The 24,605-nt window shown below is 39.7% G+C and overlaps 1 protein-coding gene across 7 annotated transcripts in view; it reads left to right on the top strand.

Annotated features, from left to right (window-relative positions):
- The window catches only part of USP49 (ubiquitin specific peptidase 49), a 92,601-nt gene that overhangs the window by 23,367 nt on the left and 44,629 nt on the right, over positions 1 to 24,605 (top strand). For all 7 annotated transcript variants that reach the window (XM_045498171.1, XM_045498177.1, XM_045498170.1 and 4 more), the window contains exon 3: positions 12,457 to 12,530. The gene's annotated coding sequence lies outside the window, so the exon portion shown is untranslated. The remainder of the gene's footprint in view (positions 1 to 12,456; positions 12,531 to 24,605) is intronic.

Below are 24,605 nucleotides of genomic sequence, written 5' to 3'. Positions count from 1 at the left end.
TTAGGTTTCTGCTATCATTTTTAAGTTTCAAGTTTTTTTCTCTGAATGTTGCCCCCCCCCCCTTTTTTTAAGGTTTTACTTTTATGTAATCTCTATACCCAGCATGGGGCTTGAACTCAGAACCCTGAGATCAAGAGTCGAATGCTCTACCAACTGAGCCAGCTAGGCGCCCCTCGGCATATTGCTTTTTTTTTTAGTTTATTTATTGTGAGAGAGACGGAGACAGTGCGAGTGAGGGAGGGGTAGAAAGAGAGACAGAGAGAATCCCAAGCAAGCTCCGTGTGCCAGCTGTAGAGCCCAACAGCTTGATCCCATGAACCATGAGATCATGACCTGAACCAAAAACCAAGAGTCTGTCGCAACTGAGCCACCCAGGCACACCTGAATGTTGCTTTTTTTTTTTTTTTTTTTAATTTTTTTTTTTTTCAACATTTATTTATTTTTGGGACAGAGAGAGACAAAGCATGAACGGGGGAGGGGCAGAGAGAGAGGGAGACACAGAATCGGAAACAGGCTCCAGGCTCTGAGCCATCAGCCCATAGCCTGATGCGGGGCTCGAACTCACGGACCGCGAGATCGTGACCTGGCTGAAGTCGGACGCTTAACTGACTGCGCCACCCAGGCGCCCCCTGAATGTTGCTTTTTAATAGTCTTCTATTTCTGTTTGATGGGATAGTTCTTCTCTCAGTATGTTAATTGTAATTACATTTTTTTCCTACAGTTTCCTGTACCATCTGTTTCCTTAAAATACCTTTACTTGATCATTTATTTTAGTTTTTCATTTAGGGGATTTTCTTAAATGTATAGCCTTGGCTGTCTTACTCATGTTCCATAATGAGCCACTGAAAAACTGAAAGCTGGGTTTGACAGAGTGGGGGCTTCTAAAAGTTGGCTGGTGCTATTATTCATTATAAGATAGTTAGGATGGGGCGCCTGGGTGCCTCAGTCGGTTAAGCGTCCAACTTCGGCCCAGGTCATGATCTTGCGGTTTGTGAGTTCGAGCCCTGCATCGGGCTCTGTGTTGACAGCTCGGAACCTGGAGCCTGCTTCGGATTCTGTGTCTCCCCCTCTCTCTGCTCCTTCCCAGCTCATGCTCGCACTCTGTCTCTGTCAAAAATAAATAAACTTTAAAAAAAAAAAAAAGATAGTTAGGATGTCACCTCTAGTAGTCAGTACTCATAGGTGTTTTTCTGTGGGGCAAATTCATCTCCAGAGAGAATGCTCCCATCTTTGGCTTATCCCTGGTTGAAACATTTGGAGAGCTGAATGGAGAAAGAGCTGGGGATTACCTTTCAGGATATCTACTTTCCCATAATCTCCATCTTTTTAGACTGCTCGTCCTTCCCCCAGTTGTGTTTAAGTCCAGAGTCTCTCTAGTTTCCAGAATAGGCTTCCCATCTTCTGACCAATGGCTGCTTGGGGTTAGGGTGGGAATCTTGGGTTAGAACTTTCACCCTGTTCTTTTTCAGCCCTGTCTGCTGTCCCCACTTGCAGAGGTATTCTGAGCTTTTTGGTGTGTCCCAGCACAATTCAGTTTGCTCTGGGCTTCCCCTTAATGTGCTCTTAGGTTTTACATTCTATGCTAAGTCAAATAACCTACCCATCTGCTTTCCAGCTTCCAAAAACTTGTAGTGGTTTCCTCTCCTATTCTTTTTTCTTGTAGCTCTTGTTTTTACTGCTGTTCTAGTGGAGTTACGGAGAGAACAAAAGAGGTAAATGTGGGTGTTCAATGCATGTTGTTTTATCGAAAATCCAAACTTAGTTCTCTAATGCACTTTTTCAGTGCAAGACTTAGAATGGCTTGTTTAATTGTAAAATTTTGCTACAGTACAGAATTCTGGATAATGTAGATTCATTTTCTGTTTTGCTACCCTTATGGATGAATGCCTAACATGTAGCTTGCTAGAAGATAATGATATCTGAGTGGCTTTAGGAAGTTTACAGATAGAATAATAGAATGTTAGGTCATCAAGTAACTTAATGTTACTTTTACGGATGTGGAAACAGAGCCAGGGTGCAGAAGTGGCTTATTTATGTTTGCTCATCTATCTAGAACTGGAAGTGAGTCTCTTCTCCAGTTGTCTTTTCTTTACCAGTATGGCTCTGTTGTCTCTCATTAAAGTAGCTGGAAAGAGAAGCCCTTTATCCGTTGCTCACGGTACCCACACGTCCTGTTAATTTTATGTACGCTTTAAGTTTGCAGTCCTGAGTGTGGAGGGATTTTTTTTAAGTTTTTATTTATTTTGAGAGAGAGCAAGTGCACAGAAAAGCAGGTGAGGGGCAGAGAGAGAGAGAGGTAGAGAGAATCCCAAGCAGGCTCCATGCTGTTAGCATGGAGCCCAACATGGGTCTCCAGCTCACAAATCGTGAAATCATGACCTGAGCCAAAATCAAGAGTCAGACGCTTAACCAACTGACTCATCTAGCTGCCCTGGGGGATTGTTTTTAAATGTTTTTCTATTAATTTGGGGGGTCAGTTTTATTTTGGTGAACTTCAAAACTTAAGAAAATGAGTATTTACCATTTAAAGATGTTTCTGTTTTGAAGAATTTATATTAAACATTTAAAAAGGTTTCTTTTCTTTCTTCCTACTGTTCCATTCTCAATGGGTTCCAAAAGTTCTTTGAGGGGGAATGTGGATATGTCTGTTAAAATTTGACAGTAATGTGGAAAAGGGAAGCAGGTGTAAAAAGATCAACAGGTTTCTTTGGAGAACTCCTAGAATGCTTTCTTTATCAGCTTTTCAAAACTCAATTCCCAGTTCTTCTCCTCTAAGACCTCTGTCTCCATTTTACCCCGTGCAACATTAATCTTTTGTCTTATTTCCCTATTCCCTCCTGTATTCTGTACATTTGCCCACAGCACACTACTGAATTCATTATATGATGACATAGAATTCTTCGGTGATTTTCTTTTATATGTAAAATATTTGGGGCAGAACCGCTGCTTTGTTCTTATGACTAAATTCACTTACGCACATATTTCCAGAATGCCTTCTTTGACTGAGGCACCAGGCTCCTCTGTAGGTACTGGCATCTGTTGGGGTACATATTAGGTCTAGATTCCTGATGGTTGGTATAAATTCACCTTTTCTCTAGTCACTGTTTCAAAGTAATTGAGAAAACAGGATCTGCCCCTTTGTGTCACGTTGGTGGCTAGCTGTAACAGCTGGGAGCAGAGTGGGGAAACCTGTTATTTGGAAGCGAAGGGGTCTAACGTTCCCTTGTGTGGAAAGTGAACATGTTGTAAGAGAAGCCTTCTGACATTCCTTACAACCTCCAGGTTTTATGATCATAAAGACGTGCTCCCAGGGAATGAACAATACCCTTCGTAAGAACTAACCCACAAAGAAAAATAACATCTCATACGGTTGAATGGAGTCTTTTGGAAATGTTTCCATAACTGAGCTGAGCTGTTGCATACATAATCTGAAGTAATCTAGAACACTTAGAATGATACAGCATTTATTTTATTTTTTGTTTTTTTTCCTCTCCCCCTTTTCTAAGATTAAAATGTGCTTTCTCATTATACTTTTGAAATGTTTTAACTTATTTTGTCTAATTTATTTATTGTGAAATATTATATATGTGAGATACATTTTAGGACATACATTTTGTTATATTTTTAAAAGATTTTTAAAAAGATTTTATATTTATTTTCTTTTATTTTTCGTGTTTATTTTTGTGTGTGAGAGAGAGAGAGAGAGAGAGAATGAGAGGGGGAGGGGCAGAGAGATGGAGACAGAGGATATGAAGTGGGCTCCATGCTGACAGCAGAGAGCCGGACACAGGGCTCGAATCCACAGACCAGGAGATCATGACCTGAGTCAAAGTCAGACACTTAACCAACTGAGCCACCCACGCATCCCAAGCTTTCATTTTTAAGTGATCTCTCTACCCAGTGGGGCTCAAGAGTTTCATGCTCTACTGATTGAGCCATCCAGATGCCCCAAAACATCATGTACATTTTAAAGACCAAGGCACCTGAATGACTCAGTCGGTTAAGCATCTGACTTTGGCTCAGGTCATGATATCATGGTCCGAGAGTTCAAGCCCCATTTCAGGCTCTGTGCTGACAGCCCGGAGCCTGGATCCTGCTTCCAATTCTGTGTCTCCCTCTCTCTCTCTGCTCCTCCTCTGCTCGCACTCTGCCTCTCTCAAAAATAAATAAACATTAAAAAAATAAACATAAAATAAAGACCAGTGAAACAAAAGCCGGGATAACCATCCTATAAGTGTAAAAGTTCCCTGTCTGATCTTCCCTTATACCCCACCCCAGGTTAATCACCACCCTGACTGCTATCAAGAATGTTAGGATTTTGCTTCTTTTTCTATGGTTTAAAAAAAATATTTACTTATTTTGTGAGAGAGCACACACACTTGAGCTAGCGCCAGTGGGGAAGGGCAGAATGATAGGGAGAGAGAGAATCCCAAGCAGGCTCTGTGCTGTCAGCACAGAGCCCGTCAAGGGGCTCAGTCTCACAAACCATGAGATCATGATCTGAGCGGAAATCAAGAGTCTGACGCTGAACTGACTGAGCCACCCAGATACCCTTTTTTATTATGTTTTAAATTCTAAACTTGGAAACAAATTGTCTCAGTAATGAGAGGCCTTAATTTCTTTTACATGTGTGTTTTATTTATTTTTGCTTATTATTAAATGTTTATTTTTGAGAGATGGAGAAGAGGGGCAGAGAGAGGCTGTGGACAGGATCTGAAGCAGGCTCAGTACTGACAGCACAGAGCCAGATGTGAGGCTCAAACTCATGAACTGCCAGATCATGACCTGAACCGAAGTTGGACACTTAACCAACTGAGCCACCCAGGTGCTCCCTAAACCTGCTTTCTTAACCACAACACTTAATTAGGGTGGTGTTTTATAACTTGATACAGTTTTATATTTTTAAAATCTAGGTTTATTTTGTATCTTGGAATACTATAACCAGATAACAATGTAGCCATCAGGCTTTTGCTAGAACCATTTAGTTGGAAAGCTCTACAGGGTTTTGGTTCTTGTCCAAACACTCCTAACATCTCATTGCTTGGTACAGATGTATAGTCCTAAATCTTTTTGTATCATTAGTACTGTCCATTTTAGAGCCCTTCTAAAATGTTTATTTTATAAATACCTGTTGTTTTTTTTTTAATTTTTTTAATGTTTATTTATCTTTGAAGGAGAGAGACACACAGAGCTTGAGCGGGGGAGAATCAGAGAGAGAGAGAGACACAGAACCCAAAGCACGCTCCGTGTTCTGAGCTGTCAGCACAGAGCCCGATGTGGGGCTTGAACTCACTGACCGTGAGATCATGACCTGAGTGGAAGTTGGACGCTCAACCAACTGAGCCCTTATAAATACCTGATTTTTTAACAGGAATTTTCAGAGAAAACCAACAATATCACTGTATAGTATAGCAGATAGTGATATGTAGGTTAGAGTTAGCTTTTAAGAGATTTTAAGAGCTGTGATTATAGGAAGCATTTTTCTAATATTCAAAATTATTAAAATGTTTTCACGTTTGTAAGTAATTTTTGGCACTTATTTTGATATGATTTCCAAGAGATAGCTTCTTTACAAAACAGTTATTGACTCTAGTGAATTTATATTTCCTTTGCAGAGTTATCTCTGAAAAGAACTAGCTGCAGTGATGTCTTTTTTGTTTTTTTTTGTCTTAAGTAAGCTCTGCACCCAACGTGGGGCTTCAACTCATGACCCCCAAAATCAAGAGTCTCATGTTCTACTGACTGAGCCAGCCTGCAGTGCTAAGTCTTTATGTTTATTTTATTTTTTTTTTTTAATATATTTAAATTTTTTTTTTTTCAACATTTATTTATTTTTGGGACAGAGAGAGACAGAGCATGAACGGGGGAGGGGCAGAGAGACAGGGAGACACAGAATCGGAAACAGGCTCCAGGCTCTGAGCCATCAGCCCAGAGCCCGACGCGGGGCTCGAACTCACGGACCGCGAGATCGTGACCTGGCTGAAGTCGGACGCTTAACCGACTGCGCCACCCAGGCGCCCCTTTTTTTTTTTTTTTTTTAATTTTTTTTTTTTCAACGTTTATTTTTTTTTATTTTTGGGACAGAGAGAGACAGAGCATGAACGGGGGAGGGGCAGAGAGAGAGGGAGACACAGAATCGTAAACAGGCTCCAGGCTCCGAGCCATCAGCCCAGAGCCTGACGCGGGGCTCGAACTCACGGACCGTGAGATCGTGACCTGGCTGAAGTCGGACGCTTAACCGACTGCGCCACCCAGGCGCCCCTTAAGTCTTTATGTTTAAAATTTAAAATCAGAAACTGTTTCTACGGAAGGAGTGCATATTTACAGTTCAGTCTCTTCTTGAACAAGATATGTAAAGTGTCTCAGGATATTGCTAACTGCCAACTAAATTTTACCATGGCACAAAACTTTACTTAATTAAACTTCATGTTCTTTGCCACTGATGTAGAGTTACTGAATTGCACTAATTATCTTGGGGCCTAGGTACTGCTTTTTTTTTTTTTTTTTTTGGCTGTGTGATCCTGGACTAGTCATTTAATAACCAATTTGAGTGTCCATTCTTCATCTGTAAAGTGCCACTGACACCTACCTCATTTGTAAGAATTAACTGCACAAATATATGCGAAAACACCTCACACAGCACGGTATCTAGTAGGAGTATAATAAATGTTCATAAATGTTCTCTTCCCATTAAAATTGCTGCTCTGTGCTGACAAAATTGTTGTATGGTATTTATAAAACGTGCTTGGTAATGACAACTAATGTTTTTAAAATGGTTTGAATGTATGCTGGCAGGCTGAACTCTACCAATTAATAGTATTTATTATATGTGGGGAGTATAAAAGCAGCATTAGATTTAAGCACATGAAATACCAATTCCGGTGTGTGCTCTATGGAAGGCTGTTTTTGTGGCTGTCACTGCTTCTCTGCACGCTAAATGGGATCTGGTATTGCTTTTGTTTGCATGTATTTATCTTGGATGACTGGGGAGAATGCAAGTATACTATGCTATTGCTTTTAAGTCCTTTTATATTGGAGGGCGCCTGGGTGGCTCCGTCGGTTAAGCATCCAACTTCGGCTCAGGTCTTGATCTTGTGGTTCGTGGGTTCAAGCCCCGTGTCAGGCTCTGTGCTAACAGCCCAGAGCCTGGAGCCTGCCTCGGATTCTGTGTCTCCCTCTCTCTCCGCCCCTCCCCCGCTCATGCTCAGTCTCTCGTTCTCTCTCTCTCAAAAATAAAATAAACATTAGAAAATTTTTAAAAATAATAAAATAAGTCATTTTATTTTTTGGTGAGAAGAAATCCCCAGTGTGGCTAAGATCTTATGCCCTTTAATCCCTATAAGTTGGTAGGTAAGACCAGGATGTTATTTAACTAAAAGACGCAGATACCAAATACATTTTAGGATTCTTGTGCTCCACATGGGAGGTCAGGTTCTTTTATCCTAGCATGTCCCCCCCAAACACCTGAAATGTTCAAATATCACTGTCTCTTCTCACCACAATAATGATCTAAAGTCTCTGCTATTTTTGGTAGCAAAGGAAAGAAGACCTAACCCATGTGCAGCCCTTGTCAGTTTACAGTGCGCTTCCACACACGTTTTCTTGCCTGATTGATGCAGCACCCTTGGAAGGGAGTAGAGCTGATGTTATATTCACACGGGAGACTGTAGAGATTCCCAAGACATCAGTGAACTGCCCAGGGTCACACTGCTAATACGAGGATTTGCTAAGGCTCTTGCAGTCTCCTGTGTTCTCATGCCCCTTATGAATAAACAGGCCCATCTAGTGTCTTATTAGATATGGAAGTCAATCAACACAGGTAGACTTCTAGAACTTTTTTGATTCTAACCACCACACAGGAATTTAGGGGGGAAAAATTCTTTTTTTTTTTTTTTCAACGTTTATTTATTTTTTTTGGGACAGAGAGAGACAGAGCATGAACGGGGGAGGGGCAGAGAGAGAGGGAGACACAGAATCGGAAACAGGCTCCAGGCTCTGAGCCATCAGCCCAGAGCCTGACGCGGGGCTCGAACTCACAGACCGCGAGATCGTGACCTGGCTGAAGTCGGACGCTTAACCGACTGCGCCACCCAGGCGCCCCTAGGGGGAAAAAATTCTAATGTGTCACTTGACCATCTTTCTAATGTGTCGCTTGACACTCTGGATCTCTTATACATCATTGTATCGGTCCCAATATATTTGTATTTCAGAAGGCTGAAACAACGCACAGCGTTTTATTCTAAAACAAACGTGCATATGTAGAGATGAGAAAAGTTATGGCTTACAGTGGCAAATGCCATATGAAGTTTTTAGTTGAAAATACTTTGTAAATGTTGGAAAGCACATTGCCTAAGAAGTAAAATTTGAGATCAAGGCCAGTTTAAAAGAGGAGGTCCTCTATCAGCAGTTCATGCAACCAACAGTATATATTAAGTCAATAGGACACTAGAATGAGAAACGACCTCTTCTCAGAAAGTTCATAGTCTAGGTTGATATCCCATCTACACTGTATAACATAGCTTCATAAACTCATGGACCATATTTCTGTTTAATGGTGAAAAAACATTTTCTTTTTAGTTTTATATTTATTTTGAGAGGGAAAGAGAGAGAGCAGGGGAGGAGCAGAGAGAGAGGGAAAGGGGGAGGGAGGGAGGGAGAGAGAGAGAGAGAGAGAGAGAGAGAGAGAGAGTCCCAAACAGACTCCATGCTGTCAGCACAGAGCCCAATGCTGGGCTTGATATCACGAATTATGAGATCATGACCTGAGCCACCCAGGTGTCCCGAAAAAGCACTTTAATAAACAGTTTGTAAGAAATCAATTCATTTGGCAAGTGAACTTAGATTTTACCACCTAGATTATTCTTTTTTTTTTTTTTTAAGCTTACTTAACTTTGAGAGAGAGAGTGAGAGAGAGCAAGCTTGAGTTTGGGAGGAGCAGAAGGAAAAGGGAGAATCCCAACGTGGGGATTGAACTCATGAACTGTGAGATGATGACCTGAGCTGAAATCAAGAGTTGGACACTTAACTGAGCCACCCAGGTGGTACCACCTAGATTATTCTGAATCATGGTCAGAGTGTGTAAGATCAGTCCTAGCACCTCTTGTATTTCACAGAAAATCATAAATCTGTTTTGCAGTTTCTGTGCGGAGATCGTAAATTCGAATGTAAACCATTAGAGCCGTTAATGGGTGAAACCCATGGCAACTAATAACTTAGAACAGTAAAATCAACAGATCTTGAAGCTTTTGTTCATGCTATGCATACTGTGCTCTGAAATGTAGTGTTAAATGTTTCTTTTTACATGATTATTTACTCTGGATGACATGTACAAATTGTGGAATTTCAAATTTGAGTGGGCCTGGAGATCACAAAACTCTTTAGTAATAGAGTGTGGACTGAAATCTAGGCTTGCTGATATCCAGCCTAGCTTTCTCTCTTCCTGCCAGTCGAACCCAGACTTCCTAATTTGGCATCCAAGAGACATTTAATTATGGTGTTCTTATAATTTTCCATGAGGTTTCTCTATTTAGTGGTGGATGAATGTAAAATTTTTCCTTATTGTATGAGTTTAGTCTGCCTTTGTATCTCCTAAGGCTTTTGGCCTATTTTTATTTTGATTAGATATGACTGATCATTCATAATTTAAAAAGTTACTTATGAAATTGACTTAAAATTACAGAGAAAGCATCTAACTCAGGTTCTAAGCCATTGGCTCTTCAGCAGTAACAGTGAAAATACGTTTCCACTTCAAAACAATCAACATTAGATGTAGCTTCCTGGCTTACCACACCTGCCTTGTCTGCTCTCAGCGTTGTCTTCAGGCACCTGAGAGGTATGCTTGGAAGCACCTTGAAAACCATAGAGTGCTATAACAATCTGTTGCATGCATGCATTCTTGCATGAGTCTTCTGATTAATTAATTGTATACTTGAGACTTTTTGTAGTAAAACATTTTGCTATATGAGCTTATAGATTGGAATAGGCCAAAAATGGGACCAGGTCAAAGAAAGCACTTAAATCCAGCAAGGCCTCGCTGGTACTAAAATCATAGAGTGGATGGGTGGTTGGAAGTAAGCCTAGAGCGTTGGTGCCTTAGAATGTGAATAGAAATGACAGATGGATTTGAAAATTCTCTTTGGGGCGCCTGGGTGGCTCAGTTGGTTGAGCATCCGACGTCGGCTCAGGTCATGATCTCACAGTTTGTGAGGTCGAGCCCTACATTGGGCTCTGTGCTGCCAGCTCAGAGCCTGGATCCTGCTTCAGATTCTGTCTCCCTCTCTCTCTGTGCCCCTCCCCCACTCGCACTCTGTCTCTTTCCCTCTCTCTCTCAAAAATAAATAAACGTTAAAAAAAAGAAAAAAATTTTCTTTGTTTAATATCCAGCGTGTTTGTTCTTTCATCAGTATTTATTGAGCGTCTCGTAAAGACTAGGCACAGTTTTAGACATTACTGATGTTCACAGTAAGTAAGAAAAGGTACTATTGTTGTCCTGCAGGAGTTTACAGGGGAAGATAGTTACAGACAAGTATAGATAGGATAATGAATGTTTGTATTTTGGAATGTACCACGTAACTGACCTTGCCAAGAAAGGCATAATCTTGGTTAGATTTTTTTTCAGATTTAAATTTATTAATATTCTCTTGATGAACTTTCTAAACTTTAGAAAATGTTATAAAATACATATTAAAAACATTTTGAGATACATAATATACAAATTATATTTTAAAATATAAGCTATATATAGTATAGTTTGTATATTAAATCTTAGTTATATTTAATATTTAGTTATATTTATTTTATATGTTTAGTTAACTTTAATTACCTAGAATATGAATCTATTCTACTTGGTAAGCCATCTGAACATTACCTGTCTGACCACATTAATATTAGAGAGCTCTTCAAGGAAGGGCATCGCTGGTCTCATTTGGATGTTAGTCCTTGGTGCTAGTATTTCGTAAGAGCAGAAGCCTGATTTTGAATCCTAGCTCTGCCCCTTAGTAACTGTGGAACTTATTTGTGCCTCAGTTTCAATGTCTGTGAAATGGGAATAAAGATAATACTTAAGTCATAGTTGTTGTGAGAAGTGAATGAGTTAATATGTGCGAGAGTGCTTAGATGAGTGGCACACATTAAAGGCTACATACGTGCCGTGGGCAGCTATCCTCCTCCTCCTCATTATCATCATCATTGTTATTGTTATTACTTGATGGAATAAAAATAAGGTAAGGTTTTCAAGAATGGATTTTCTCCTTCTCAAGCCCTGAAAATTGCTCTAAAGGTAGAAAGATAAAGGAAGGAAGCTAAATCTTTACTGATCATCAGCTATGTGCTAGGTAGTGACCTAGCATTTTACCTACATTCTCATTTAGTCCCTATACCAGTGCTGTGAAGTATATGAGAAGACAGGCTCAGACAAGTTAAGAAACTTGCATAAGGTCTTGTACTAGTAAGTGGACATCATGATGATAACTGGTCTCTGTTACTCTGCATCCTGTACTCTTGCCTTGCATAATGCCAGAAAACCTGAGAACTCAGCAAGTTTCACTAGGAGGTAAGCTTGAAATTCGTTTGTTAGGGACTTTATTTTTAATGACCATTTAAAAGGATGTCTTCTGTTAGTTTGTTCCTACTGTAGCGATTTATTTTATGTATCTGTAATAACACTCTTCCCACTCAAAAGTATATTGCAGTAGTTTAGGGGCACCTGGGTGGCTCAGTTGGTTAAGCGTCCGACTTGAGCTCAGGTCACGATCTCACGGTTTGTGAGTTCGAGTCCCACGTCAGGCTCTGTGCTGACAGCTCGGAGCCTGGAGGCTGCTTCAGGTTCTGTCTCCCTGTCTCTCTACCCCTCCCCCACTTGTGCTCTGTCTCTCTCTCTCTCTCTCTTCAAAAATAAATATTGAAAAAAAAGGATATTGCAGCAGTTTAAATGCTATAAGTAGAATCTACATGGAAAATATTTGAACATTTGGAGTCTTATTAATAGTTTTCAGAATTAAGCCAACTTATAATTTCCCAGTTTTCAAGATCATCATCATAATTATTGAGGTCATTACTCCTCAGATTAATAGCTGTTTTACTGAGTTTTTTTTTTTTAATTTTTTAATGTTTATTTATTTCTGAGACAGAGAGACAGAGCATGAGTGGGGGAGGGGGCAGAGAGAGAGGCAGACACAGAATCCGAAGCAGGCTCCAGGCTCTGAGCTGTCAGCACAGAGCCCGACGCAGGGCTCGAACTCACAAACTGTGAGATCATGACCTGAGCTGAAGTCGGTCACTCAGCCGACTGAGCCACCCAGGCGCCCCAAGTTTCATTGAGTTTTTACTAAACTCCATGTAGTCATATATCATAGGTACTGATCCTTTTTATTTTGAATTTATAAATAAAATTCAAGAAGTTGCTTTTTTTTCTCTTGCTGTATATTAGCCCAGCCTTATGTATTATTTCCCCCATAGGTAATAGAGAAGAGGAAACCTAATCAATGGCTGTGGAATAATATGGAAGAAGATGGAAAAAACTTGTTTAATGGGTAAGAAAAAAACTGTAATAGTATTATGTATGGCCAATCTGTAGTAAATGGTCAAGGTTGGTATACCATTAGGGTGAGTGATCAGTCCCTATATTTGTCTTAACCCCATTCTGAACTTTTACCATCTCTTTCCTTCTTACTGTTGTGAATTTTTCAGTACTATGAGCTAACTTAAGCTATGAGGGGACATAACCATATTTGAAGACAAAAGTAGGACCTATAGATCAGCAACCATACTAAAAAACAAGTCTAGGGTGGGTCTTGAAGCTTACTGGTGGCTAGATAGAGACCACATACATCACGACCTATCAAGGGTATTAACCACCCCTTCTCATTTTCCAAATACTGCCAGCCACTATGATGTTAGGCTCACTGTGGCCATCCTGTTCATGTAGGCACGTGCACATTATGTCAGTGGAATTCCACGGAAAGCCCAATAAAATGTGTGGCTAATTTATGAGAGATAAATTTTTTTAATCATACAAGTCCATACATTCTTATTGTCAATAATTCAAATGTCATAGATAACCAAAATCCTCTTCCTAAACCTTAGCCCCCCACCCCCACCCCCCAGGGTATATGAGTGTATGATATGTATTTGTGCAACCTTCTATTTTGCCTAATGATTGAAAACTTGGGTTTAGAAGCCAAACTGATTTTGACTAGCTATCATTAATTTGACATTTGGGCAACTGAATTTTTCTGTGCCTCAATTCCTTGGGTGTAAGTGGGGACAGTAAAATTCCTGTTTAATCGTGATGTTGAGGATTAATTAGATAATACATCTAAAACACTTGGAATAATGCCTGGAACATAGTAAATGTTCAGTAAAAGCGTTAGCTATAATTTTCCTCTGTATCCCAGTTAGCCTTTTTATGTACCAGCCTTCCACAGATGAATCTTTTTCTGATACACTGCAGGAGTTAAGCCATCTTATGATAAGGTTAACCATGGTGGCAAGGATTTTTAAAATTTTTCGTGAAAGTGTTCTTTTTGGTTTCAAGCTTCAGTTCCCTCCAAGTATGCTGCTAGACTGTATGTGAGAATAGAATTAGACACCTTCGGCTCTTATTGCATTATCTCATGGTGTACATGATGCTTACAGGGACACATGCTTAAAACTACCTTCTGGCTGTGATAGTCTTATCTTGCCCACAGAAGTATCTGTTTTAAAGCAGAATGCATGATTCTCTTGTTTCTAGATAGGTATGTCAAATTTTCTGTTAAGACTCTTCCAGTCTATTTTGAGGGACAAGTCTTTTTGAGTTTTTTTTCTTGTTTCACAGAATTATAATAATTATGAAAATGTCTTTGATATCTTTTCCATGGCTTGTCAGCACTTTCTTAGGTAGTGCAGACAATTACCTATTTTTAAGAAGGAAGGACACTAAGATAGTCATCTCTCCTTAATATTTTCCTCCTGTATTGTTCTGGGGCTCTATTAGATTGTTATGGACTGTTCTGTCTGCTCTATTTCAGAAGACTAATATATAAAAACAGAGTTACCATTTACTAAGTACTTTTTTCCGTGTTAGGCACTGTTTTAAGTGTTTACCTATTTCTTCATTATATCTCATTTAACCCCATCATGTACTTATGAGGCAGATGCTGCTGTTATCTTTATTTTAAAAGTTGAAGGAACTGAGGCACAGATTAAGTAACTTGTCCAAAGTCACATCGCCAGTGGCATCTTTAGGATTCAAACCTAGATCATCTGTTCCAGAGCTTGCAACTGCTGGCCTACTTTATAAACTCATAAGGTTTGTTAAGGTGGGTATAAATTTAAGTGAGATAACAGAGCCAAATATTTCCTGAAAAAGTCACCATAGCTAATCTGTTTTTGCATGACTGTGGGAAGGAAAATTTGAAATCATGTATCTTCTTAAGTATGGGGAAAAGGATGGTGTGAGAAGATAATCTGTAAATAATTATTTGTCTTGGACCATACTTAAATGAATACAGCTGTTTTGCTTTTTTCTGAATCGTATGTAGTAGATAGAAAATCACTTGCACCTGGCTAAGGACCGATATGTACATGTTTAAAAGGGATTAGAGTGAGTTGCTTTTGTAGATTGCCATTTAGCTGCTATTTGCAGAAACGGGCACTCAGAAAGATTGAACCGTGCAGCATTTTGGAGCTGATTAGTGATTGGAAATTGTTCTTTTGTTCTGTTAAATAATATTTGAATGACAGCAGAAAGTTGTGCAAGAAAAGGCAAGGCAGGAGAAAGGTGACTTATGTGTCTTATAATTAGAATGTCACTTAGAAGTGATGGTCTAAACAGTAAATATACATTAACAATCAATATTTGTATAGGAACTGTAAGGAGTTAGAGTATGTGGGTTTTGTTCTGAGGTCTGTCTTGTCAGGGAGAAACATTGGCTTTTCCTCACATAGCAGTTCATTTCCTGTTGAAATATGGTAAAGTACAAAGGGTAAGCAACATTTAAGATAATAACAACACTGATAAAATGTTTTGGCTTTCTTGTAAACTGTGATCATATGTAGTCAGTGATGTTTTCCTGTCTCCTTTTTTTTTTTTTTAATGTTTGTTTTATTTATTTAGAGAGAGAGAGCGCACACACAAACAGGGGACGGGCAGAGAGAGAGAGAGAGAGAGAGAGGGAGGGAGAGAGAGAATCCCAAGCAGGCTCTGCACTGTCAGCTCAGAGCCCAGTGTGGGGCTCAGTCTCATGAACCATGACATCATGACCTGAACGGAAACCAAGAGTTGGCTGCTTTAACGGACTGAGCCACCCAGGTGTCCCATCCTCTCTATCTTTCTTAACTCCATTTCCTGTTTGAATCCCTTCCACATGTTGATCAGTTATGGCTGTTAGTATACATACCTTTTACAACAGTGTCTTTAAGAGTCGTTTAGGGGTCCCTGAGACTCTTTCAGGAGTCAAAACTATGTTCATGACAGTACTAAAACATTATTTGCTTGCAAGTATGTAGTGGAGTTTTCCAAAGGCTACGTGATGAATAACCAACTGAATACAGAAACAGATAGGAGCATATAGCTGTCTTCCTTAATCCAGGAAAGACTTGCGGAATGTAAAATAAGGCTACTCTTCTCTACATTTGCAGTGAGAAGGACTAAGGTTTATTTCTATGTTAGAACATAAAAATGAGCCCAGTGTGAACCAGAAAGTCATGGTGCCCTGTCTAGTGATTGAGTGGATTATGGGTGGTCACAGGTGGTGCCCACCACACAACATTTCCCTATACATTCTAGTGACATCCTGATAGACTGAGGCTGTGCCCCTGGTCTAGAGAAATGAAACTTCTGCTCCTTTTTCATAATTGTGCTAGAGGGTATATTCCAGATTATAGTCTGGAGAAATCTGGAGAAAGGAGGGCTTGATTTGAAGTGGGAATACTGTCCAACCTTGCCAATGACCCCTCTGATATGTGCCACAATTGGAATGTGGGAGCAACCAAAAGGACCTTTCAGGACAGCCTTTTATTTGACAATATTAACTGAGCATCTACTACGTTCCAGTCCTGTTCTAGGGGCCGGAAATAAGTCAGTACACAAAATAAAAACAAAAACACCTCTACCCTCATGGAGCTTCCATTCCAGCCTTGGAGTCCTTTGGTCTAGGCACAGCCCCCTCTTCAGGGGAGTCTCAGAGTTGGTGATGGCTGCTGTGGGTCTTGAACAATGACTGTTGTTTCTCAGTGACTGACTGCTGAGGATAGAGTGGAAACTGCTTAACATGTTGTGATTTTATTTTTTATTATTTTTTTAAATTTTTTTTTTCAACTTTTATTTATTTTTGGGACAGAGAGAGACAGAGCATGAACGGGGGAGGGGCAGAGAGAGAGGGAGACACAGAATCGGAAACAGGCTCCAGGCTCTGAGCCATCAGCCCAGAGCCCGGCGCGGGGCTCGAACTCACGGACCTGGCTGAAGTCGGACGCTTAACCGACTGCGCCACCCAGGCGCCCCAATTTTATTTTTTATTATTAAAAAAAAAACAGGTACAAGTGGTTTGGGATTTTTCAAATCATACATGGAGCAATAAAGGTAGCCTATCTCATCACCCCTGTTGTGGCTGTTTTAATCTTGTTTTTGTTTTCAAGTTGGCGCCGCTTTTGTCAAGAAATTTAACTTAAAAAAATTCAATACCAACCGATGTTAAATTTATTCTAATTGTTTTTCATTATTTGAAGAAAAATGTTCATACATCCGTGAGATTTTCCTTGCCTGGTGAGTTGCTCCCAGGACCCTGTAATTTGTTTAATAGACTTTTATACAGAAAGAGATTACTTGGCTCATTAGATTGAGTCACTTAATAATGACTTGAAGGTTAACTAATGCGGCCATCAGACTCTGCTCACTGGCTGGATGTCTATCATATCACTCACTGACTTCAGTCATTTCTAAATGCAGACAACTAGGAATACTATTAGAATATCAATGGGAAAAAAAAACTGACATTCAAAATATGAATGACCAAAAATTGCCTCTAAAGATTATTTTAATTTTACGATACACTTGAATAGAAGCTCTTTTTTTTTTTTTTTTTTTTCTTCCAATTGGGTGGCATTGTGACCTTAATCAGAATGCACCAAATGGCTGTTGTCTATTTAGCATTGCTACTTGCCAGGTGCCCATTTCTAGCCATGCCTGGTATACTAAAGACCAGAATGTCTAGGGTTCACATAAAATCCCAGTCTTCTGCCAGAGTGGGAAAGACATAGCCACTTGGCTGCTTAGGGCAGAGATGGGGGAAACTGTAAGGGATCATTTCAAAGATGCCCAACCAACCTCTTTTTTTGTTCTTTTAAATCCCTTAAATCCCACACCTTACCTCTACCTTCAGAGATACATGGAGTCTCTAATTCCTGGGCCTTCCCAGGTTCTGAAGTTCTGACCCACTTGCTTGTTTGTTCACCCTGATGTGGGCAGCATTTAAATTTTAGCATGCCCTTTTCTGTTACAACTTACCATTCCTCTGTTTACTTTCCAGATTCCAAAGTTGTGATATCTCTCATGTACTGTTCTGTCATTTGCCACTCTTTGTGTCCCTATGAATTTATGCCCTTTATTGCCCCTTACTGGGATTTTAATGGGATTTTGAGAGGAAAGGAGATAAACATGTATTCATTCTTCCATGCTTTACTGGAAACCCGAGTTGTAACATATATTATCGAGTACGTGCAACATCCCAGGAGTTGTGTTAGACACTTGGTCTTTTCTCTCATTTAAAAATCCATTCAAATGTTATTGAGGTTAGAATATTCATTCACATTAGTGCTATTCACCTGGTATTTTTTGAGCACCTCCTATATGCTAGGCACCGTCACATAAATTATTTCATTCAATCATCGACATCCACTCTGAAGCATATAGATATCATACCTCATTTTAATGAATATGGAAACAAATTTAAAGTTGCAGGCCTAGTAAAAGGTAATGCCGTGTTTGAGATAGATTTTTAAAAATAAATATGCGGGGCGCCTGGGTGGCGCAGTCGGTTAAGCGTCTGACTTCAGCCAGGTCACGATCTCGCGGTCCGTGAGTTCGAGCCCCGCGTCGGGCTCTGGGCTGATGGCTCAGAGCCTGGAGCCTGTTTCCGATTCTGTGTCTCCCTCTCTCTCTGCCCCTCCCCCGTTCATGCTCTGTCTCTCTCTGTCCCAAAAATAAATAAACGTTGAAAAAAAAATTTTTTTTTAAATAAAAAAAAATAAATATGCTTTCTGTGTATCAACTACCTATTGGATATTAGATAGATAATTATTGTGGGTTTTGTTTGTTTTTTATGTGAGCTCTATGCCCAATGTGGTGTGGGGCTTGAACTCATGACTCCAAAATCAAGAGTTGCATGTTCTACCAATTGAGCCAGCCAAGCACCCCAACCGTTGTGGATTTTTTAAGCAAGGGAATATAGTATAGGGTAAAAATGCTGTTTTTGTTTAATACAGTGATAATAGTTAAGAGATATGGTAGATCTAAAAAGATAGGCATCAAGATCAACTAGCACTTGAAGTAGTAATAACACAGGCCTGCAGTGTTAAGAGCCTAGACTGAGGGGGAGAGAGTAGCAGTAGCAATGAGGAAGGTAATTAGGTTTAAGAACCTTGGGGGTGTGGGGTGCATTTGATTCCATTCTCTTATGAGCTACTGTAACAAAGAACTTAGCCCTCAGTCTTATACTCTCATTTTTGAATACAAATTAGTAGGCGTTGGTAACCTGACTTGACTGTGACATGAATAAGGTGTTAAAGAGAATGTCAGGTTTTCAAGTCAGGTGAATAGGAGTGCCATATCTAGGCCTGAGGTCTGGTGGGAAGAAGTGGAAGTGGAAATTAGTAAATTTGAACAATAATTACCTGTGAATGTCATGGTTTCTTGGAGATATGAATATCTGATACATCTTCTGTATTCCTTTCTTTGTTTTTTGACATTTATCTGAATGCCCTGTAATCATATCATATACTATTACAGAAAGTTGACTTCACTCAGTCACATGATTTCTTGGTAGGTAATATATATTCATGTTTTTAAGCTAATCTTTAGTATTTTTAAATTTGTAATTTGAGGGCCTTTTTTTTTTTTTTCCTTTTTAGAAGCACGTACTCTGATTTTATTAACACACAAAGTGTTTTTTACAAGTCAGTTCTAAAGAATGAAGAACCCAATGTAAAAGACAGGAATGGACAATTCACATAAAGAGAAGAAAGATCAATAATCACCATAATTAAAGGCACACAAACAAAATACATATATATATATATATATATATAATTTTTCAAATGTGAGATTGAAAATTATTTAAGGATGTGTCAATCCCCAGTACTAGGGAAACGCATTTTCAATTACTACTGATGGGAAGTGAGGGAGGGAGTATAAATCAGTGCAACCTTCTTGGAGGGCAGCTCGATGATATCCAAAAATTTAAATGCATATATCCCTTGACACAGCAATTCATCTTCTGCAAATTATCTCATAGACACCCTTGCATAAGTGTCTCATGATAGATGCCAAAGAATACCCATGGTGCATTGTTTGTAACAATAAAACACTGAGGATAGCATAATTCTTCATTCGTAGAAGAATTAGTTAAATGGGATTATGCAGTCCATATCATAGAATATGATATAGACTTTAAAAAGAGTGAGGTAAAGCCAGATATATGGGAAAATGTCCAAGGTATGTTAAGTTTAAAAAAAAAAAAAAGATGTAGAATAAGATGTATGATAAAGTTTGATATATGTTAAAAATTAGGTTTCTAAATGCATAAGATATTCCTGGAAATGTGCTCCAGAAGAATGCGCAGTTAACAGTAGTTACCTCTAGAGAGGCAACAGGGTTGGAAATCAGAGAGATTTACTCTTGCAGTTTTTATATTCTGTACACATATTAGTTTTATTATTTTTTTTAACTTTATTTACTTTTGAGAGAGACAGAGTACAAGTGGGGGAGGGGCAGAGAGAGAGGGAAAGAGAGAATCCCGCTGTTAACATGGAGCCCGTCGCGGGACTCAGTCCCACGAAGCAGGAGATCATGACCTGAGCTGAAATCAAAAGGCTTAACCAACTGAGCCACCCAGGTGCCCCTAATTTTATTTTTTTAAGTGTATAAAATTAATAAGAAAAAACAGGACTCCAGTTGTCCTTTGCTAAACATTTTTTTTAAAAACTCTACCCCCAAGATGGGGCTCGAACTCACCACCCCAAGATCAAGAGTATTACGCTCTACTGACAAGAGTCAGCCAGGTGCCCCTCCTTTGCTAAACTTAAAATGAACCTTGCTTTCCATAATTAAAAAATTATATTATAGAAAATTTCAAACCTTATCTATACCCCTTCCCTCTTCCTTACCTTAGTCCTGGATTATTTTGAAACAAATCTTAGACATTGTATTATTTCATCTATAGTTTATCATGTGCCTCTAAAAGAGAAGAATTATTTTTATAAACCTAACCACAATAATTATCATGCATGTAAATATTGACAGTAATTCCTTAATGTCACCAAATATCTATTAGTCAATGTTCAAATCTCCCCAATATTTCATTTTTTAAAATAGTTTGCTCGTTTGAATCAGGATCCAAGTAAAGTTCAAACATTGCAATTAACTGAGAGTATCTCTCTGTCTCTTGCCTCCCCCCACTCTTTTTCCTTGAAATCGATTTGTCCTATTTGAAATCATTTGTCCTATAGAACTTTCTTCAGCCTGAATATTGGTGACTATATCCCAGTGTCAGTTAACCATTATTAGGTTGTTTATTATGTTGTCTGTGAATTAGTAGTTAAATCCAGAGACTAATTAGATTCAGGTTCTTTTTTTTTTTTTTTTAAGTTTATGTATTTATTTTGAGAGAGAGAGAGAGAAAGAGTATGAGTAGGAGAGGAACAGAGAGAGAAAGAATCCCAAGCAGGTTCCACGTTGCCAGCACAGAGCCTGATGGGGTTCTCAAACTCACGAAACTGTAAGATTATGACCTGAGCCAAAACCAAGAGTCAGACCCTTACACCACTGAGCCCCCAGGTGCCCCCAGTTTCTATTTTTGAGGAAGAAATGCTTGTGAGTGTTCGTATATATTTCCATCATGAGGTACATAATGTCTGGTTATCTTTTCTGGGTGATATTGGTAGCTTTTGATGATCGTTGCTTAGGCCCACTAATTCATAAGAATCTTCCATAAATGGAACAATTAGCTAGTGTTGGAAGGCTCCCCAGAGGAAGGATAAGTAAGAGCCAGACCAAGGAAGCAGTGGGTAACCAGAGCAATGATGAAAATGTTCTAGGGGAGGGAGCAGCTTGTGCAAAGGCCTAGAGGTGAGAGCAAGCTGTTCCATAGGGGAACTAAAAATAATTTAGAACAGTGGGAGCATAGGTGTGGTGTGAGGAAAGTGGGATGGGCTAGAGAGGTTCAGGACCAGACTATGAGAGACTTGATGGGCCATAGCAAGGAGTTTTGGGGCTTTATCCCCAAGTCAGTGAGAATGACGTATTTGGGTTTTAGGCTGAATTCAGGAAAGCCTGTTGAAAAGCAGTTTCAGGGGTGCCAGCCTGGCTTAGTCTGAAGAGCTGCAACTCTTAATCTTGGGGGTCATGGATCTGAGCCCCATGTTGGGTATAGACATTACTTAAAAATAACATCTTGGATAAAAAGAAAAGCAGTTACAGTATTGTGGGCTAGAACTGATGGTGGTTTGAATTAGATTCGAGGCAATGGAGATGGAAGTAGTCTTGTCCATTCTTTGAGAAAATGATTACTGAGCACCTGTTTTTGGTGGGTGCTGTTCCAGGCTCTTGGGAGTTAGCAATGGCCAAAATAGTCAGAACTCCCTGCCCTCATGGAGCTTACACTCTAGTGGGAGAAAGACAATAAATACGTAAATATATACTATGCTTACATAGTGGTAATTGCCAGGGAGGAAGATAAATCAGGAAGGGGGATGAGTATAAGGGAGTATTATGTGGGGAACAATTTTTTTTTAATGTTTGTTTGTTTATTTAGTTTGAGAGAGGGAGAGAATGAGTTGGAGGAGGGGCAGAGAGAGGGGGAGAGAGAGAATCCCAAGCAGGCTCCGCACTGTCAGTGTGGAGCCCAATGCGGGGTCCCATCTCATGAACTGCGAGATCATGACCTGAGCCAAAATCAAGAGTCAGAGGCTTTACTGACTGGGACACCCAGGTGCCCTGGGAATAATTTTTTATATCAAGTGATGAGTGAAGGCTTCACTGAGAAGGTAACATTTGAGCACATATCTGAATGACATGAAGAAGAAAGCCATGTGGACTTATCTGAGGGAAGAGCATTTGAAGCAGCAGAAACAGAATTGCATGAGTCTTGGAATCGGAGAGTATCTGGTATGTTGAGGGAACAGCCAGTGGCTGGAGAGGAATATGTGAGCAGGAGAATAATGGGAGCTGGGCCAGAGAGATAGCCTTATTGGTCATTGTGAAATTGTGATGGAGGGAAATAGAATCAAGATTCAAGTGGAAGAATCAGTAAAATTTGGAGATCGACTGGATATGGGTAGTGGTAAGGAGGAAAGAGATAGGGAACACAGTAATCTCGTAACATGAATATTTTGACTTCATTTAAGAGAATAAAGCAGCTGGAGCAGATAAGCTTAGATACCTATTATCATGCAAATCTCTTTTTTATTACAACATTGGGAAAGAGGTAATATTGATTATACCCATTATGAAGGGAAAAAGTCTCTCACCATAGAATGGATTTTCCTTTGGTTTTGGTAGTTCTCTAATTAGGGACAGACTTGACTGTTCAGCAGCCAGGAGAATGCCTGAATAATGGGGTAGCAGTGTTAGGCTAGATATGGATGGAGCCCTTAGGGTACTGAAAACTGCCCCCAACACATTACCACATCCTAGATACATAGACACACACGTCCCATTTGCGTTTTGTTCTTGCAAGCGTTAACATATCTGCCAAATTCCTAGTTGACATTAACCTAGTTCAATAGTATTGCAACTGCTTCTACTGAGAGAAGAGTCATTATGATTCTGTGTCTGTTCTAAGCATGGTTTTAGGAGGTGCATCCATTCCTTGAATCCTCATTTACTGATGATCTGCATAACTGTGTGATGCCCGAGTTACAAAAAGGACAATGACATGGTCATTGTGCCAGGTCTCGAGGACTTCAAAATCTAATAAGGTGGACAAAGGAAATCAGGGACCACAGGAAGGCATGCCATAATATTGGGTGTGAGGAAGGTATGATGGGGAGACCAGGGAAGGATTCCTTAAGCTTTGGGCTGAGTGAGGCAGGTTTCAGAAAGGAGAGGAGAACTTCTGAATCCATGGAGTTCTCATTTGCTGCCTAATCTGTTTGCAACACTCCTACTTCTGTCCTTTCCAAGTCCCTCAGACCCATCTTCCTAGGGAAAGTTGTGTTTACAGGTCCCTGAATGACCTTCCTTGTTCTTTCTCAGTATTCTGTAGACTGTAATAGCCAGAAGGAAACAACTACAGGGTCAGTTAACAGAAGGCAAGTAGTATACACAGGTTCACCTGTAGTTTATTTTATATCAATTCATAATTAAAATTAATAATATTATCGTACAAATAGAACTATATGGGAGTAGCGTTAAAAATAAAGTGGCTTCTATCCTGTAGAATAGCATTTCTCAAACTTACGACATTTGTATACCACTGTTATGATTTCTGTCTACAAATTTGTAGAGTTACTTAATATTTTTCTGTAAGCCAAATTACTTTTTTTTTCTAACTTAAAAGCCTACTCACCTTAAAAATATTCATGGAGTTATGGGTTTTCTGTTCTTTTATCAAGCACATTAAAATAATATGTGACTACTTATTAGAAAATATTTGCCCCTGGAGAGTGCCATTTCTTTCTTTCTTTCTGTCTTTCTTTCTTTCTTTCTTTCTTTCTTTCTTTCTTTCTTTTCTCTTCCTTCCTTCCTTCCTTCCTTCCTTCCTTCCTTCCTTCCTTCCTTTCTTTCTTTTTTTTAGTTTATTTATTTATTTTGAGAGAGAGTGCTAGTGGGAGGGAGGGTGGCAGAGAGAGAGGGAGAATCCCAAGCAGCCTCTGTGAAGTCAGCGCAGAGCCCAATGCTGGGCTCAAACCCACTAACTGTGAGATCATGACCTGAGCTGAAATCAAAAGTTGGATGCTTAATTGACTGAGCCACCCAGGTGCCATGAGAGCTCCATTTCTAGATAAGACAGAGCGTAAGCACACTCTCCAGTCTCTCCCACCGTACGCAGCTAAAAATCTTGGTAGAACACATGGAATAACAATTCAAGGACTCTGAAAAGTCAGTAGTAGCAGGTAGATTAGAGAAGACCAGGATTTGAAGTACCACCATCCAGGTGGGAGTTTCCCTTTTTTTAAAATTTCTAGTGTCCCTTGGCCTGGATTCGATGCAGCCCAAACCTGGAAGTGGGCACCTGGCAATAACAGAGAGAGCTCCAGGATAAACCCTCTGGTTCTGACTTGAGTGGAAAAGGAGACTCCGTGCACTCAGAGAGAGTGGTAGAAACTGCCCCCTTTAAAAAATTTCTCTGCATTCTCTCGTGCCCCAACCCCCAGGCAATCTTGTGTTGGTGCTGGCAGTGACATCA

This window comes from Leopardus geoffroyi, chromosome B2 (assembly GCF_018350155.1).
Source record: "Leopardus geoffroyi isolate Oge1 chromosome B2, O.geoffroyi_Oge1_pat1.0, whole genome shotgun sequence".
NCBI lineage: Eukaryota > Metazoa > Chordata > Mammalia > Carnivora > Felidae > Leopardus > Leopardus geoffroyi.
This window is presented reverse-complemented; position numbering and strand designations above follow the sequence as displayed.